The sequence below is a fragment of the Pleurodeles waltl genome, chromosome 1_1 (genome assembly GCF_031143425.1).
Source record: "Pleurodeles waltl isolate 20211129_DDA chromosome 1_1, aPleWal1.hap1.20221129, whole genome shotgun sequence".
Lineage (NCBI taxonomy): Eukaryota > Metazoa > Chordata > Amphibia > Caudata > Salamandridae > Pleurodeles > Pleurodeles waltl.
Genome location: NC_090436.1, coordinates 567,368,059 through 567,383,127, shown reverse-complemented (window position 1 = coordinate 567,383,127; position 15,069 = coordinate 567,368,059). Strand labels below are relative to the sequence as shown.

The 15,069-nt window shown below is 51.4% G+C and overlaps 1 protein-coding gene across 1 annotated transcript in view; it reads right to left on the bottom strand.

Annotated features, from left to right (window-relative positions):
- PPIP5K2 (diphosphoinositol pentakisphosphate kinase 2) overlaps positions 1-15,069 on the bottom strand; it is a 1,112,711-nt gene that overhangs the window by 152,474 nt on the left and 945,168 nt on the right. The gene's annotated exons all lie outside the window — the stretch shown is intronic.

Sequence of the window (15,069 nt, the reverse complement as noted above, 5' to 3'; positions counted from 1 at the left end):
CAGTGTCTGCTTAGCAGACACTGAAATACTTTTCGGGGCCCTCTTACGGGGGCCCCTGCCGTGCCCATGCCATTGGCATGGGCACGGCAGGGGCCCCCAGGGGCCCCGCGGCACCCCCTACCGCCATCCTGTTCCTGGCGGGCGAACCGCCAGGAACAGGATGGCGGTAGGGGGTGTCAGAATCCCCCATGGCGGCGCAGCAAGCTGTGCCGCCATGGGGATTCTAAGGGCAGCGGTAAACCGGCGGGAGACCGCCGGTTTGCCTCTTCTGACCGCGGCCGAACCGCCGCGGTCAGAATGCCCTGCGGGGCACCGCCGGCCTGTCGGTGGTGCTCCCGCCGACCCTGGCCCCGGCGGTCTTAGACCGCCGGGGTCAGAATGACCCCCATAGTGTCTGTCGAGGATGCCTGCCCCTATCTCCGATGTTGATTGTGTCAAGTGCATGGCTCCATCTCCCCCTATATGTATTCTATCAGACCCAATGAAGTCAAATTCTTGTTGTTTCTGCCAATGCCAGTCTTTGCCAGGGTTATTTGAGGGCTTGTCCCCCATTTCCAACTTCGATTAGTACTACCCTTTGCTGTGGTGATAGGGACTATAAGCTCAGGCCACTCCCAAACATCAATCGGCCTATAAAAGAAGTGCCCCTTGACACTGTGTAGGACTTTCAATTTAGCTGGGCACAGTAACAAATATCTCAAGCTTATTGCCTTCAGCTTCTGTTTGGCGGCTACAAAAGACTTACACTGCTCCTGGACCAATTTCATATAATCATGAAAAATAGCTATAGTACAGTTCTCAAACTGGGGAATTTCTTGTTCCAGAGCTGCTATCAAGATGCAATCCCCGTAGTTAAGCTCTGTGGGCCTGTTCAATTAAAAAAACAAATCAGAAAGGCCTTGTGGTTTCAGGGCTGATCTCATCTAGCCTTCCAAAAAGCGATCTGTGGAAGAGCATTCTGCTTTCTTCGGAAAACCCAATAGCTGAATATTGCTGCGGCGAGACGAACCTTCCGAAGCCTCCGCTCTTCTGCCCAACTCTGCAACCATGGCATTTACAGTGGCCATCTGATGCTTCAACATTGCCACTTCCCCTTGTAGGGTTCCTATCTTACTGGCCACATAAATTACTTTGTCAGAAACTTTGCGTAAATCGGTTCTCAACAGATTAACATCAATTGACACTGTTTATATCTGATGTTGCAGTGCCGTTTGCAAGCCTTGGAGGGCTGCCATCAGGTCCGCTCTCGTTGGCTCAGACAAACTCCTCAGAGCTCCCCTCCTCCACAGCACCTGACTGCTCTGTCAGCCTTTGGGTAGGCAGTCTTGGGGAGGTATACTGTGTTATGGTGTTCCACCCCGGTGCCTGTGCTGATTTTTCCTTCCCCATGCTGGAATTTGGTTCAACCATGTCTCAGTGCCTGGCTGGTAACCGGTTCCAGTCTCATGTTGGGTCTGCCTTTCAGATCCACCCTTAGGGCTCAAGGCCCAGGTCAAGTATTTGGGACAAGGTAATGGCCAGCTCCCAGGTAGGATTTAATGTGCCTCACCTCACACTTTCAGCTCTCTATCCTACATGCTCCTGTGGGTGCTCGCTGGCCCCGGGCATAGCAACAGTCACCACATTAGTCCTCTGCTCACTACTGCTCTGAGTGGGACTCACTGTAGGAGGAATACACTTTGAGTGGCACAAGTGGCTCAGTAGGGTTCCCAGAGGGTGAATATGGTGCACCTGCTCAGGTCAGCTATATGCTTTGCACATCCTGTGGCCGGAAGGTGAAGGTGAATTGTTTGTTCCTTTAATGTTTATTTCTTGTTTTTTTGTGGTATCCTCTTTTCTGCTTTAGGATCAAGCTGTGAGATCTGCTTCCTGTGGTCAAGAGGGTCCGGACTCTTCCCACCCATACCTCTCCGAGTCCCCGCTGGCCACCTCCCTGACCGCTCATTTCTTCCCCACAACTCCCCACAGCCCCACTACGTCACATAGGTAAGTGCACTCATTGGTCCCCAGAGGAGGCTGTTCCAGAGCAATTGCAGTAGGCGAAGCAGTCTCCCCCACCCGCGAAGCTCCGAGGACCGTCACAGCACACAGTGCCGCGTTATGTGAGACACCGCTCGTTCTTCACTGCTGAGCTGGGTGGTCACTGTGCGCTCCACTACTCTCATGCAGGCGCTTTCTAAAAGGGTGGCGTCCCCCGGAGGTAGGCCTCACACTCCTCCATTACGTGCATCAGGCGGCTGATCACCACTAACTCCTCGTAGGGGGAGGGATGGGTCCTTGCTGGCACTGGTATTACTGCCTCCAGGGTTGGTGGGAGCTCTGATTGAACAGTGGTCTCGATCCTGACCCCAAGCTGGCGTCTTGTGTGCACCACCCCAGGAGGCCTTCGGAAGGTGGCCACAAGACCTCCGGCGCAACAAGGCCGCTGAGGGCAAGCCATTGCACGGCCACGAGTCTCAAATAGCTGCTGAAGGTATGCCATCAAGAGCAGTGGCCGGAAGGGGCAGGATTATGCTGAATTTTGGGGAGAAAGTCTTGGGGCTGTGAGCGAGCTCTGTAGCTCACGTCCTGTCGGCCATGATGTCAGGCCACGCCTCCCCAAGTTCTGCAGTCTTACTACAAAAGAACAGATGGGGTGGGGGACATATGGCAGGTATATTTCAAACAAAACATAAATGGATGCAGTTCACAAAGCTCATTCAATTTCTAAATAAGGCTAATATTGAGCACTTCTTACATTTTCATTCAATACAAACAGTTAAGCATACTTAAACTTTGCAGTTAAAAGTGTGTTTAGATACAGGCCAAGAAAGGCATTGCTTTTGTTAAAAATAAAACATGAAAATTAGATTTTAACATGCAAAGTATGAAAAATAGGACAAGAAAGTAACTAAGGCCCTCATTATGACATTGGCAGTAAATTCCACTTACCGCCACGGCTGCGGATATCCGTTCACCATATCATGACACACATACACCAATCTGTCAGTATTCAGCCACATACACAAATCCGCCACACCAAAGGTCAGTGATAAAGTGGCGGTCTCAAAACCCACAGCGTTACGCCAACAGAACAACGCCCATCACATTATGACCCACAAATCACCACGGCGGACATTCAGCAGCGGTAAACCATTGGCGGTACATACAGCCACACTCAAAATGGACACACACTAACAAAACAACACCACATTGGACAATTCAAACAACACACACCTGACTCCCATACACACACCACACCCACACCGCTATAAAACGCATACCCACATTACCCACAACCCTATACGAATACAAACCATTGCTACCAGAGAGACATCAAGACCACAGACACAACCGGAGCCACACACTACTCACACCTATACATCACTCACGCACCCATCACACACCCCAACACATTACCCAACACACCCTCACCTACACACCTCACAGAACACCCACGGCACCACAAAGACAACCCCGCTTCACAGAGGAGGAGCTAAGGGTCATGGTGGAGGAAATCATAAGGGTACAGCCACAGCTATTTGGAGCACAGGTGCAGCAGATATCGATAGCTAGGAAGATGGAGCTATGGCGGAGAATCGTAGACAGGGTCAACGCCATGGGACAGCACCCAAGAACTAGGGATGACTTCAGGAAGAGGTGCAACGACCTACGGGGGAAGGTGTGTCCATTGCAGCAAGACACCAACTCGCTGTACAGAGGTCTGGCGGTGGACCCTCACCTCCTCCCCCACAACTAACAGCATGGAAGGAGCAAGTCATGGCAATCCTGCATCCTGAGGGCCTGGCCGGAGTCGGAGGAGGGACTGGACTCTGGTAAGTCAACTCTCTACTAATACCACCCCCCTACCTGCATGCCATCACACATCCCCACCTTCACTCCCATCATTCCACCACTACCCAAACACCCCACCATCACATCTCACTCATCCCAATGCCAAGCCATGCATGCTCTACCAATGCATGGACACCATTCACAGCCCTGCATGCACACTCATCACTAAAGCATGCACAATATAGAAAACGAATCATCCCACCATACACCAACGTACACAAGTGAAAGCTGCCAGGGCAAATACAACCAAAGAGGGCAAGCCACAAATGCACAATATTTCAGACACAGAAACCATAACACATTATTTACATCCTCACTGGTACCACAGCCAATGTCAGCGGAGAGGAGGTGCCAGCAATATCCAGTCCCCCAACAGAGGAGGACCACAGTGATGACAGCAACTCTGGTCTTCAGGATCTGGATGACCAACCTGGCCCATCAGGGACTTCTGGAAAGCCAGTATCCAGGCCCAGTCGCACACCCTCACAGACGTCCCACATTAGGAAACACCACTACAGCACCCACCCAGTGTGCCCATACCTCTGTCCCCAGGACACGTCAGTCAGCAGTGTGTTTACCTCTACAAGGACCTCTGGAAAGCTAGTTACCCAGGCCAAGTCGCACACCACCACAGAGCCTCCCCCATCAGGAAACACCACCACAGCACCCACCCAGTGTACCCATACCTCTGTCCCCAGGACACGTCAATCAGCAATGTGTCTACCTCTACAGTGACCCCAGGCCACACCTCATACCCATGACAATCAGGGACCTGGGGTCAGTGGCAGTGAGCACACTGTTCAGGGGACAGAGGCACAGGCCACCGGTGACACTGGGAGGACTGCTGTGCGCCAGGGGGAGGACAGGCCCAGGAAACCGACTCTCCAGGAGGCACTTGCCGAGATCCTGGGAGCATATCAACATTCGCAGGACACAATGGGCCAGATCCTGGACAATGTGGAGGAGAACAGGCGGCTGAAGGAGGGACTGTACCAGAATCAAATCAAATCACAAACATTTATAAAGCGCGCTACTCACCCGTGAGGGTCTCAAGGCGCTAGGGGGATGGGGTTACTGCTGCTCGAAGAGCCAGGTCTTGAGTTGCCTCTGGAATGCGAGGTGGTCCTGGGTGGTCCTGAGGTTGGTGGGGAGGTAATTCCATGTCTTGGCCGCCAGGTAGGAGAAGGATTTTCCACCTGCCGTGGTGTGGCGGATGCGAGGGACGGCGGCGAGAGCGAGGTTGGCGGAGCGAAGTTGACGGGTGTGCGTGTAGAAACTGAGGTGACGGTTGAGGTATTCGGGTCCCTTGTTGTGGAGGGCTTTGTGTGTGTGGGTGAGGAGTCAGAAGGTGATCCTTTTGTTGACGGGAAGCCAGTGCAGGTGTCTCAGGTGGGCGGAGATGTGGCTGTTGCAGGGTATGTCGAGGACGAGGCGGGCGGAGGCGTTTTGAATTTGCTGCAGAAGTTTCTGGAGTTTAGCGGCGGTTCCTGCGTATAGGGTGTTGCCGTAGTCCAGACGGCTCGTGACGAGGGCATGGGTCACGGTCTTTCTGGTGGCGGCGGGGATCCAACGGAAGATCTTTCGGAGCATGCGGAGGGTGAGGAAGCAGGAGGATGATACGGCGTTGACTTGTTTGGTCATGGTGAGAAGTGGGTCCAGGGTGAATCCGAGGTTGCATGCGTGGTCTGAGGGGGTTGGTGCGGTGCCAAGGGCCGTGGGCCACCAGGAGTCATCCCAGGCGGACGGGGTGTTTCCGAGGATGAGGACTTCCGTTTTGTCTGAGTTCAGTTTCAGACGGCTGAGTTTCATCCATTCTGCGACATCTTTCATTCCATCTTGCAGGTTGGTCTTGGCGCTGGTTGGGTCCTTGGTGAGGGAATGTATCAGCTGAGTGTCGTCGGCGTAGGAGGTGATGTTGATGTTGTGTTTGCGTACGATGTCGGTGAAGGGGCTCATGTAGACATTGAAGAGAGTCGGGCCGAGCGAGGAGCCTTGGGGGCCGCCACAGATGATCTCAGTGGGGTCAGAGCGGAAAGGTGGGAGGTAGACTCTTTGGGAGCGGTTGGAGAGGAAGGAGGAGATCCAGTCCAGGGCCTGTCCTAGGATCCCGGTGGAGCGGAGGCGGGATATTAGGGTTCGGTGGCAGACGGTGTCGAAGGCAGCCGAGAGGTCGAGGAGGATGAGGGCGACTGTCTCTCCGTTGTCCATCAGAGTTCTGATGTCGTCTGTGACTGAGATGAGGGCGGTTTCTGTGCTGTGATTGGCTCGGAATCCGGACTGAGAGGGGTCGAGTAGGTTGTTGTCTTCAAGGAAGTTGGTAAGTTGCTTGTTGACGGTCTTCTCTATGACTTTGGCAGGGAAGGGGAGGAGCGAGATGGGGCGGAAGTTCTTCAGGTCGCTGGGGTCCGCCGTCGGTTTCTTCAGTAGGGCGTTGACTTCTGCGTGTTTCCAGCTCTCGGGGAAGGTGGCAGAAGTAAACGAGCTGTTGATGGTCTGGAGATGCGGGGCAATGATGTCGTCGGCTTTGTTGAAGATGAAATGTGGGCAGGGGTCCGAGGGGGCACCGGAGTGGATGAAGTTCATGGTGGCTTTGGTCTCTTCCGTGTTGATGTGAGTCCAGGCGTTGAGGGTGATGGCTGGGGTTGTAGGTTCTGTGGTGGTTGGCTGGGTCTGGTGTCCGAAGCTGTCGTGTAGGTCGGTGATCTTACGATGGAATAAGGTGGCGAGGGAGTTGCAGAGGTCTTGTGAGGGCGTGATGGCGTTGGCGTTAGGGTTGGAGAGCTCTTTAACAATGTTGAAGAGTTCTTTGCTGTTGTGAGTGTTCTTGTCCAGTCTGTCTGTGAAGGAATTTCTTTTGGTGGCGCGGATCAGTCGGTGGTATTCGCGGGTAGCGTTCTTGAGGGCAGACATGTTATCTGCGGTGTGGTCCTAGCACCAGGCTTTCTCGAGGGTGCAGCAGTTTTTTTTTAGATTCCTTGAGGGTGTCTGTGAACCAGAGAGGTTTTTTGGTGTTGGTCTGTCTTGTGAGGCGCCTGAGGGGAGCGAGGTTGTCTGCGCAGTTGGTGATCCAATGCGTGAGGCTGAGGGCTGCGTCGTTGGAGAAGGTGGGTTGGTTGTCACTGAGAGTGGAGAGAAGCTGTTCTGCGGGGATTTTGTTCCAATGTCGGTGTGGGATGGATTGTGTGCGGAGGTGGCGAGTCTCGCGTCAGAAGGTGAAGTGGACATATCTGTGGTCGGTCCAGTGTATTACGGAGGAGCGGCTGAAGGATTCGTGGTTGCTGGCGGAGAAGATGGGGTCGAGCGTGTGTCCGGCGATGTGGGTGGGGGTGTTCACCAGTTGTTTGAGACCGAGGTTGGCGAGGTTGTCGAGCAGGGCGGTGGTGTTGGGGTCGTTGTTCTGTTCCAGGTGGAAGTTGAGGTCACCGAGGAGGATGTAGTCCGGCGAGGCAAGGGCGAGATGAAGTCAGTGATAGAGTCGCTGAAGAGGGCGCGTGGTCCAGGGGGTCTGTAGATGAGAGTTCCTCTGAGGGTGGTCCTGGGGTCTGTGTGGATCTTGAAGTGCAGGTGTTCGGCGGCGAGGGGGGTGTCTTCGGTGGAGGTGGTGACGTTGATGGAGTTCTTGAAGACGATGGCGATTCCTCCACCGACTTGGTTGGTACGGTCTCTCCTGGAGATCTTGTAGCCGTCGGGGATGGCTATGGCGATGTCGGGGGCCGAAGAGGCGTTCATCCAGGTCTCAGTGATGAAGACGACGTCCGGTGGAGTCCAGGAGGTCCCAAAGTTCGATGGCATGCTTGTGGACGGAGCGTGCGTTTATCAGGATGCATTTGGTGAATCAGGGGATCAGGGAGGACTTGCAGGCCATTAACAACACCCGGATCTTCATTGCAGGGGTGCTGGCAGACATGGTCAACATTATGAGGGAGGCATTCTCAAGCCAGCTCCCTGCCACTAGCCAGACATCTGAACAGCCTTCCATCTCCGCTGCCGCTAGTGGCCAGGAGGCCCCGCCACAGGACTCTCAGGTCACTAGCACCAACCCCCCTGCAGAAGGAGAACCACCCCATAAACGTTCCATGCGATCCAGACAGAAGCCAGAGAGAATTGCCAAGACCCCCACAAGGGAAATGAGACTCTCCTGGTTGTCACCACTGTGTCCCACTCTGTTACCCTGTCCACCTTGAACTGCCATTGTTCCCCTTCCTATCTCCCCTTGGACAATGCACCTGTGCTACAAACAGACAAACAATTCCCTGGACTTTCCTCCATCATCACCCCATCCCATTGCACTTCCCCCTCAATATTTTAGACACCCTTGGGAAAAAAAAAGAAGTTTGGGGTATGTCAACATTTTCAAATATGTATTCATTTAAACAGGTACAAACATTGCAATTCAACTGTACAGAAAATGAGCATAGATTAATGACCTGTAGCTGGCTGCAGTGATCACACATGGAGCATGTGTGAGGTCACCAACATCTGCAAAATGAATTGCCAGAGGGTATAGTAAGTGGGCACAGAAGTGGGAAATAACAGCATGCCAGTGCCACAGAAATTCAAACAAATGTAATTGAAATATGAAGTAACACTGTCTTACCTGTGTGTCATTGGAAGTATTGTCCTCATCCTCATCCTCTGCCTCCTCATGCTCACTGTCCACAGGGTCCACTGCTGCCACAAGGGCATCTCCGGCCTCTTCCTCCTGCAGAAAAGACACATGGCATCTCAGGGCAAGGGTGTGCAACTTGCAGCATGCTACTACTATCTGGCAGACCTTCTTGGGTGAGTAGCACAGGGATCCACCTGTTAGATGGAGGCACCGAAACCTGGCCTTTAGGAGGCCAAATGTCCTTTCTATTATCCTTCTGGTTCACCCATATGCCTCATTATAACGTTCTTCTGCCCCTGTCCTGGCATTCCTCACAAGGGTCAGCAGCCATGATAGATTTGGGTAACCAGAGTCGCCTGCAAAGTTTGAGGGACCACATTTAGCCACACACTATCCCATATGGCCCCCACCATACCCATACACCAACATCTACTGGGCGTGAACCAGAGCTCACCTATTAGCCACACCCTGTGCCTCTGTAGTTGGGCCATGACATTTGGGATGCTGCTATTCCTCAGGACAAAGGCATCATGCACCGACCCAGGATACTTAGCATTGACACGGGAGATGTACTGCCGCCAAGCACACCATCTGTACATTCATAGAGTGGAAACTCTTCTGATTTGTGAACACCTGTTCATTCTGACGGGGGGGAGACAAATGCAATATGTGTTCCATCCCAATTATGTTGGGGATAAGACCCATTGCATAGAACTCGGCCTTCACTGTGGCCAAATCTTCAACCTGGGGAAATACAATGTAGCTGCACATGTGTTTAATCAGGGCAAACAACACTCTTGTTAGCACTATTGAGAACACTGGCTGAGACATTCTTGCTGCCAAGCCCACTGTCGCTTGGAAAGAACCAGTTGCCAGGAAATGGAGCACTGATAGAACTTGCACAAGAGGGGGGATCCTAGTGGGGTGACAGATAGCAGATATCAAGTCAGGCTCCAATTGGGTACAGAGCTCTGTGATTGTGGCCCTGTCCAGTCTATAGGTGAGGATAATGTGCCTGTCCTCTATTGTTGCCAAGTCCACCAGGGGTCTGTACACAGGGGTATGTCTCCATCTCTTATTCATCTGCAGCAGTAAAAATCTATATGGCAAAAGAGTGAGGAGCTGGTCACAAACTGAACAATGGAGCTACAACAGAACTTTGCATGCTGTTAACTTGGAATGAATAATTGTGATTTGTTCAGTATGTCCTAATTTCTTCGAGGGTCTGTCCCCCCCCTCCCCGAAATGGCGTCCTCCTTTCCTGTTTGGAGGGACAGGTGGTAGTGAAGTAATTCCGCTGAAGTTGTGCGCCGTTGCAGGAGGCAGTCGGGAACCGCTGTGCTACTCCTCATTGGTTAACATTGGGCCCTATGGGTTACAGTGGCCAATGGTGTTCTATGCCCGCGGCGACGGTATGCACCGCCGCGGACGTGCCCGCCACCCAGGAGGGTGGGCATCTCCTTCACCCCAGGCACCTCAGGCCCTGACCCAGTGAGCCCTGCTGCCCTGAGTGAGGAGGCTATTGACCTCCTGAGATCAATCTCTGTAGGGCATTCAACCATTGCGAATGCCATCCAGAGGCTGTCAGCCCAGAGTGCAACAGACTAATGCATTCCTGGAGGGCATTCACACTGGATTGGCAGCCCAACAAAGATCAATCCAGGCTCTGGCCTTCTCTCTGATGGCAGCCATTGTCCCTGATTCCACCCTCACCCCTCCAACTTCCTCTTCCCAGTACCATTCTCCTCAACCCCAACCTATCCCAAGCACACATGCAGACGAGCATGCACACAAGGCAAAGCACAAGAGTGGTACAGGCAAACACAAGCACCACACTTCATCCCACAGGCACTCACACAAACACCATCCAGATGCAGACACATCAACATCCACTATTTCCATTGTCTCCCCCTCCCCCTCCTCGTCCTCCTCCTCCTCCTCCTCCTCGACCACCTTCCTCCCAGTTCCGTCTACACTCACACCTGCATGCACTACATCATCATCCACTACCAGCATCATCACCACACCAAGCAGCACACACATCTCACTGGCAGACACATTCACAACAACCATGCAGACGTCCCCTGTGCCCTCTCCCACTGTGTCTGTCCCCCTCCTCCTAAGGTACACAAAAGCAAGCACTCAGACCCCCAACAGCCATCCACCTTACAATAGCATCCAGCCCATGCACCTGCACCCAAGATCAGCAGACACCTCCAGAAACCACTCCCTCTACCTCCACTCCCATTCCTTCTCCCTCTTCCCGCCCCAATGTCCCTAAAAAACTGTTCCTATCCACCATTGACCTCTTCCCCACCCCCATCTGGCACGTATGGCCAGGGTGGGAAGAACCCAGCCAAGCACCTCAGCCACCCAGTCCACGGGCCCAGTTGTCACCACACTCACTCGTGGTGGAAAAGGATCCAGGTCACATGTCCTGAAGGTGAAGACACCTGCACCAGGCAGCCTCAAGGGAAAGGAGCCTACCACAGCTGCTAGGAAGTCCAAGGAGCCTGCAGCAGCTGCTAAGAAGGGAAAAGAACCTGCCCCAGCTGCCAGGAAGAGCAAGGAGCCTGCCCCAGCTGCCAGGAAGAGCAAGGAGCCTTCACCAGCAGGCAGGAAGAGCACGTGGCATGGGCAGGAACTCTAACGGAGCCCCCACCACCAACCATGGTTGTGCAGCATTCCGAGGTTGCAGGGGATGGGCGGGAGCCTCCCCGCACCAGCAGCACTACCACCTCCACTGAGCAGCTGTCACCGCCGGCGGACAGTTTGTAATCCTGCCTCCATGGGCTGCTGTGCGGCCTGCCCCCTGCTAATTCAGTGGGTATGACACCCACCTGAGAGACTGTGACCTTGCGCTCCCCAGGATCAAGAGCAAAGGGCAAGAGCCCCCCTCCAGAACCAGTGGGTAGGACACCCATATACCCAAGACTCCCCAGGATCAAGAGCACAGGACACAAGGCCCCCTCCAGAACCAGTGATGAAGTCACCCACTTGAGACTGTGGCCTTGCACTCCCCAGGACCAAGCACAGGGCATGTTGCCCTCTCCAGAACCAGTGGTCTTGTTCCATCTCCCGGCTGAGGTGGCCCCCGTCCCCTTGAGGTGCCTTCCTATTTACCAACTGATGCCCCTGCACTGTTCTCTCCGTATTGAGGCAGGTGACATGTGTGGCCTTGGAATTTGGCCTGTGGCCATGTGGCCTACGAACATTGTGGACTGGGCTGTGTCCCTTTTTGTGTACATATGTATATATCTATTATCTTGCCTAACTTATTTTTCTTGATGTGTTGCTCTCATTACATCCACTTTTTCAAAATCGTTTTGTCCTTGCATTATTCATCCGAGTTATGGGGTAAAAATGTTTTAGGTATGCAGCTGATTGTGTGATAGTGTTGGGGCGGGGGTGTGTGTGTGTGGTGCGTGTGTGTGTGTCACTCTCGTTTTCCTCCCTCTCTCCCTTGTGTGCTAGGCGGCTGTACTCACTGTCGTCTTCGCCGGCGTTGGTGTTCGTGGTGGAGTAGCATGTAGAAGATCATGGGGAAGACATGGAGCTCGGGCTCCATGGCGGCATGGTTCTTCCCTGTGTCTCTAATTGTGAGTCCTTTCCCTTCTGAGTTCAGTTTCCGCCAGGCTTTTGATGTAGTTGGTACTGCCCTGGAAAAGGTGGCGGATTGACTGGTCTTAATATGGTGGGCAGAACATTGACTTCCGCCAGGCTGTAGGCGGCTACAGTCGTGGTGCCTCTTGTTCCTGCCTTGGCAGTCGGTGTGGTACATCGGCTGTCTATCGGAGATCTTTTCGCCATGGTCATAATTTGGCGGTAATTACCGCCAGCCTGTTGGCAGTATTACCGCCACTTTAACACCAACCGCCAGGGTTGTAATGAGGGCCTAAGTCACATAAAATGTGCTGTGTTGGTGCAGAATTATATTTTTATTCAATGCTGTTCATTTTTAAGATAAAAATGTACTGATAAACTGCAAACTCTTATGTGTCCAATTGGCTTAAGGTATATTGAAGTGAAAAAAATGTCAGCAGATGTGGTTTAAGTTGGTAACGGTGCTCGGCTGCTGAAATTTGTTTTGGAGGGCTTCCAAAGTCTGGTGAACGTGTTTAGATGACAGTGTGCTCTACATGTTACAAGAACAGTTTCATTGAATATGAGCAACATTTGTCTACTTGATTTTGTCCGAATTTTGGTTCTAAATAGGCAGTTTAATTACATACAGCACAAAAAATATTGTTAATTGGGAGATGTATTTTTCATGGTTTACAGTGTGCAGAATTGGAAATGCACAATTTAATTATTATAAATTCTTTGCAAAGTTTGTATTGCTCTTATTGTGACATTTCAACTGTGACACATTTTATGACTAAAAACAAACTGAGTAGCTTTTTGGGTGCAATATAGCGATACAGATAATTTATAAATTGGGCATCGTTTTATTTCAATGAATAAACAGGCTAATAACTCTAAACCGAACTGTCCATTACTGGATCACTTTAAATACAAAATTATTTTTTAAATAGCAGATTTCTGTATATTTGCCCTCTATTTTAAATCCAGGAGATGAAGATATAGACAAAATTGTAAATAAACTGAGAAGCATTTCCGTCAAATACAGTTACTTTTTTGGTTTTTATCTTGTTCTCACAGGTTAATATTTTTCTACGGACTCGTCACTTTTTTCTGGTCTTTCTCTATTGATTCCTGTCTTTACTTTGTTTTCTGATTTTTTGCATCTCCTCCTTCGGTTCATTTCTCGCGTAATTTTGAAGCTGCATAGAGATGACTGCACAGCAAATCTAAAAGAGACTATCCAGCCTTGCATTTCTAGTGCTTGTGGTAAGTGCACAAAGTCAGCATTTTAAACCACTTCAAGAACCTGTGCAGAAATTAAAAGTTAAATACAGGCCTTAGGGCTCCTTTTTCATGACACTAGGAAATATCTTGAGTGGCATCTATGCCCTCTTTCTTGGGGAAAACACGTTCTATCACACTTTTGGCTAGCAGCACAGATAACACTGCTTTCATCGGGAGGGGAGGGGAGGAGTGGGACGGAAAAGGTAGAACATGTAGAGACTTTGTGACAAAAGAGTGGACTAACCAGCCCATAGTTATCTCCCTTGGATTGGCCTGACAATGTACCTCTGTTCGCCAACCTCGTGTTCCTTTGATAACCATTTAAAATGGTTTTAAAGGTGTTGGATTTAAAGAGGAGGAAGAAACCAGTTGCTGCTGGAGATACCCATGTTGGTCTTCTAGATGGACCGCTTTCTCTGTGCTGCAGAAAGCAGCACTGTTGCAGGAGAGATGTTTGAGGATGATGTCTTAATTTCTTCAACCGTGGTGTGGATCATCCCTGAAGTTTATTTTACTGTTGATTGGATGGGCTAGATAAAGAAACCAGTGCCATGGAATGAGTTTTATACTGGTTCTGCTTGTAACATTCAAATGAAAAAGCCTCCTTTTGTCTAAACAGCATGTCTTCATTAAATGACAACCACTAAATGCTAAAAAAGTTCCTTGCTACGTCATGAGCTCTATCCAGACTTGAATTAAATATATGATGCTTTGAGAGGGAGCATGGCCTGCAGGCCAACATGACAGATGTGACAGGTAGATGCTCCTGCCTAGCCCAAAGTAAATCCTGAAAAATCCTTATCTATCATAGGCAACATAATCCCTTCTTCCTGGGCACCACCCACAAAGGAAAACTGAGGATCCAGAAGTCACCCAGGACACCGCAAAGGTTTGGTGTTCAGCTGCAAGCGATTGTGGTGTACTTGTCCTCAAGGTCAAGTAGTTAGGATGTGCCAACAGCTGCAAGCTCCAACTGCTGGCCGCTGTGGGAGAGGCCTGGCTGCAAGCCAGAGAGCGCCAATGGGGATACCTCCCTGACAGCAGAGAGAGGCAGTGGATGTTGCAGAGTGGGGAGAGATAAATTGGCCTGCATGAGTAGAAACTCCATGGCGTACGCTGATAAGGATAAAGGGAAGCACAGAGAACTGAAAATGCTCGTGGCTCACTATGAACTGCAGGTAACGGCAGTGGGCCGGAATGATGGGAATATGAAAGTATGCAACCTGCAAATCCAACACTACCAGCCAGTCTTCCAGGGTGAGGGCAGACAAGACCTGAGCTAGCGTGAGAATCTTGAACTTCTTCTCAAAGATGAAATTGAGAGGATGCAGTTTTATCACAGGAGGAAGGCCTCCATCCTTTTTGGGCACGGGAAAGTAGCCGGAATAGCAACTATGACCTACTTCTGGCATAGGCTCCTTCTCCATGGCTCTCTTGATCAGAAGAGCTGTTACTTCCTGGCAGAAGAGGGATAAGTGATCCTCCGTCAGCCTGTCATAAGTTGGTGGCATGGGGGTGAGGTGATCATGAAGGGGAGGGAGTAACCCCTTCAGATTATCTGCAAAACCCACTGGTGAGATGTTTTGGACCGCCAGTGGGGCAGGTGAAAACTAATCCTGCTGCTAAGTGGTTTCCAATGATGATAAGAGGGCAGATTAGGAGGGTTTTGAGGCAGCAGGGTGTCGGAGGGAAGGCGGACTGGCCAACCGCTGGCTGCCTGATCACGAGGTCTGTGGGAATTGTACCCCTCTGCCACG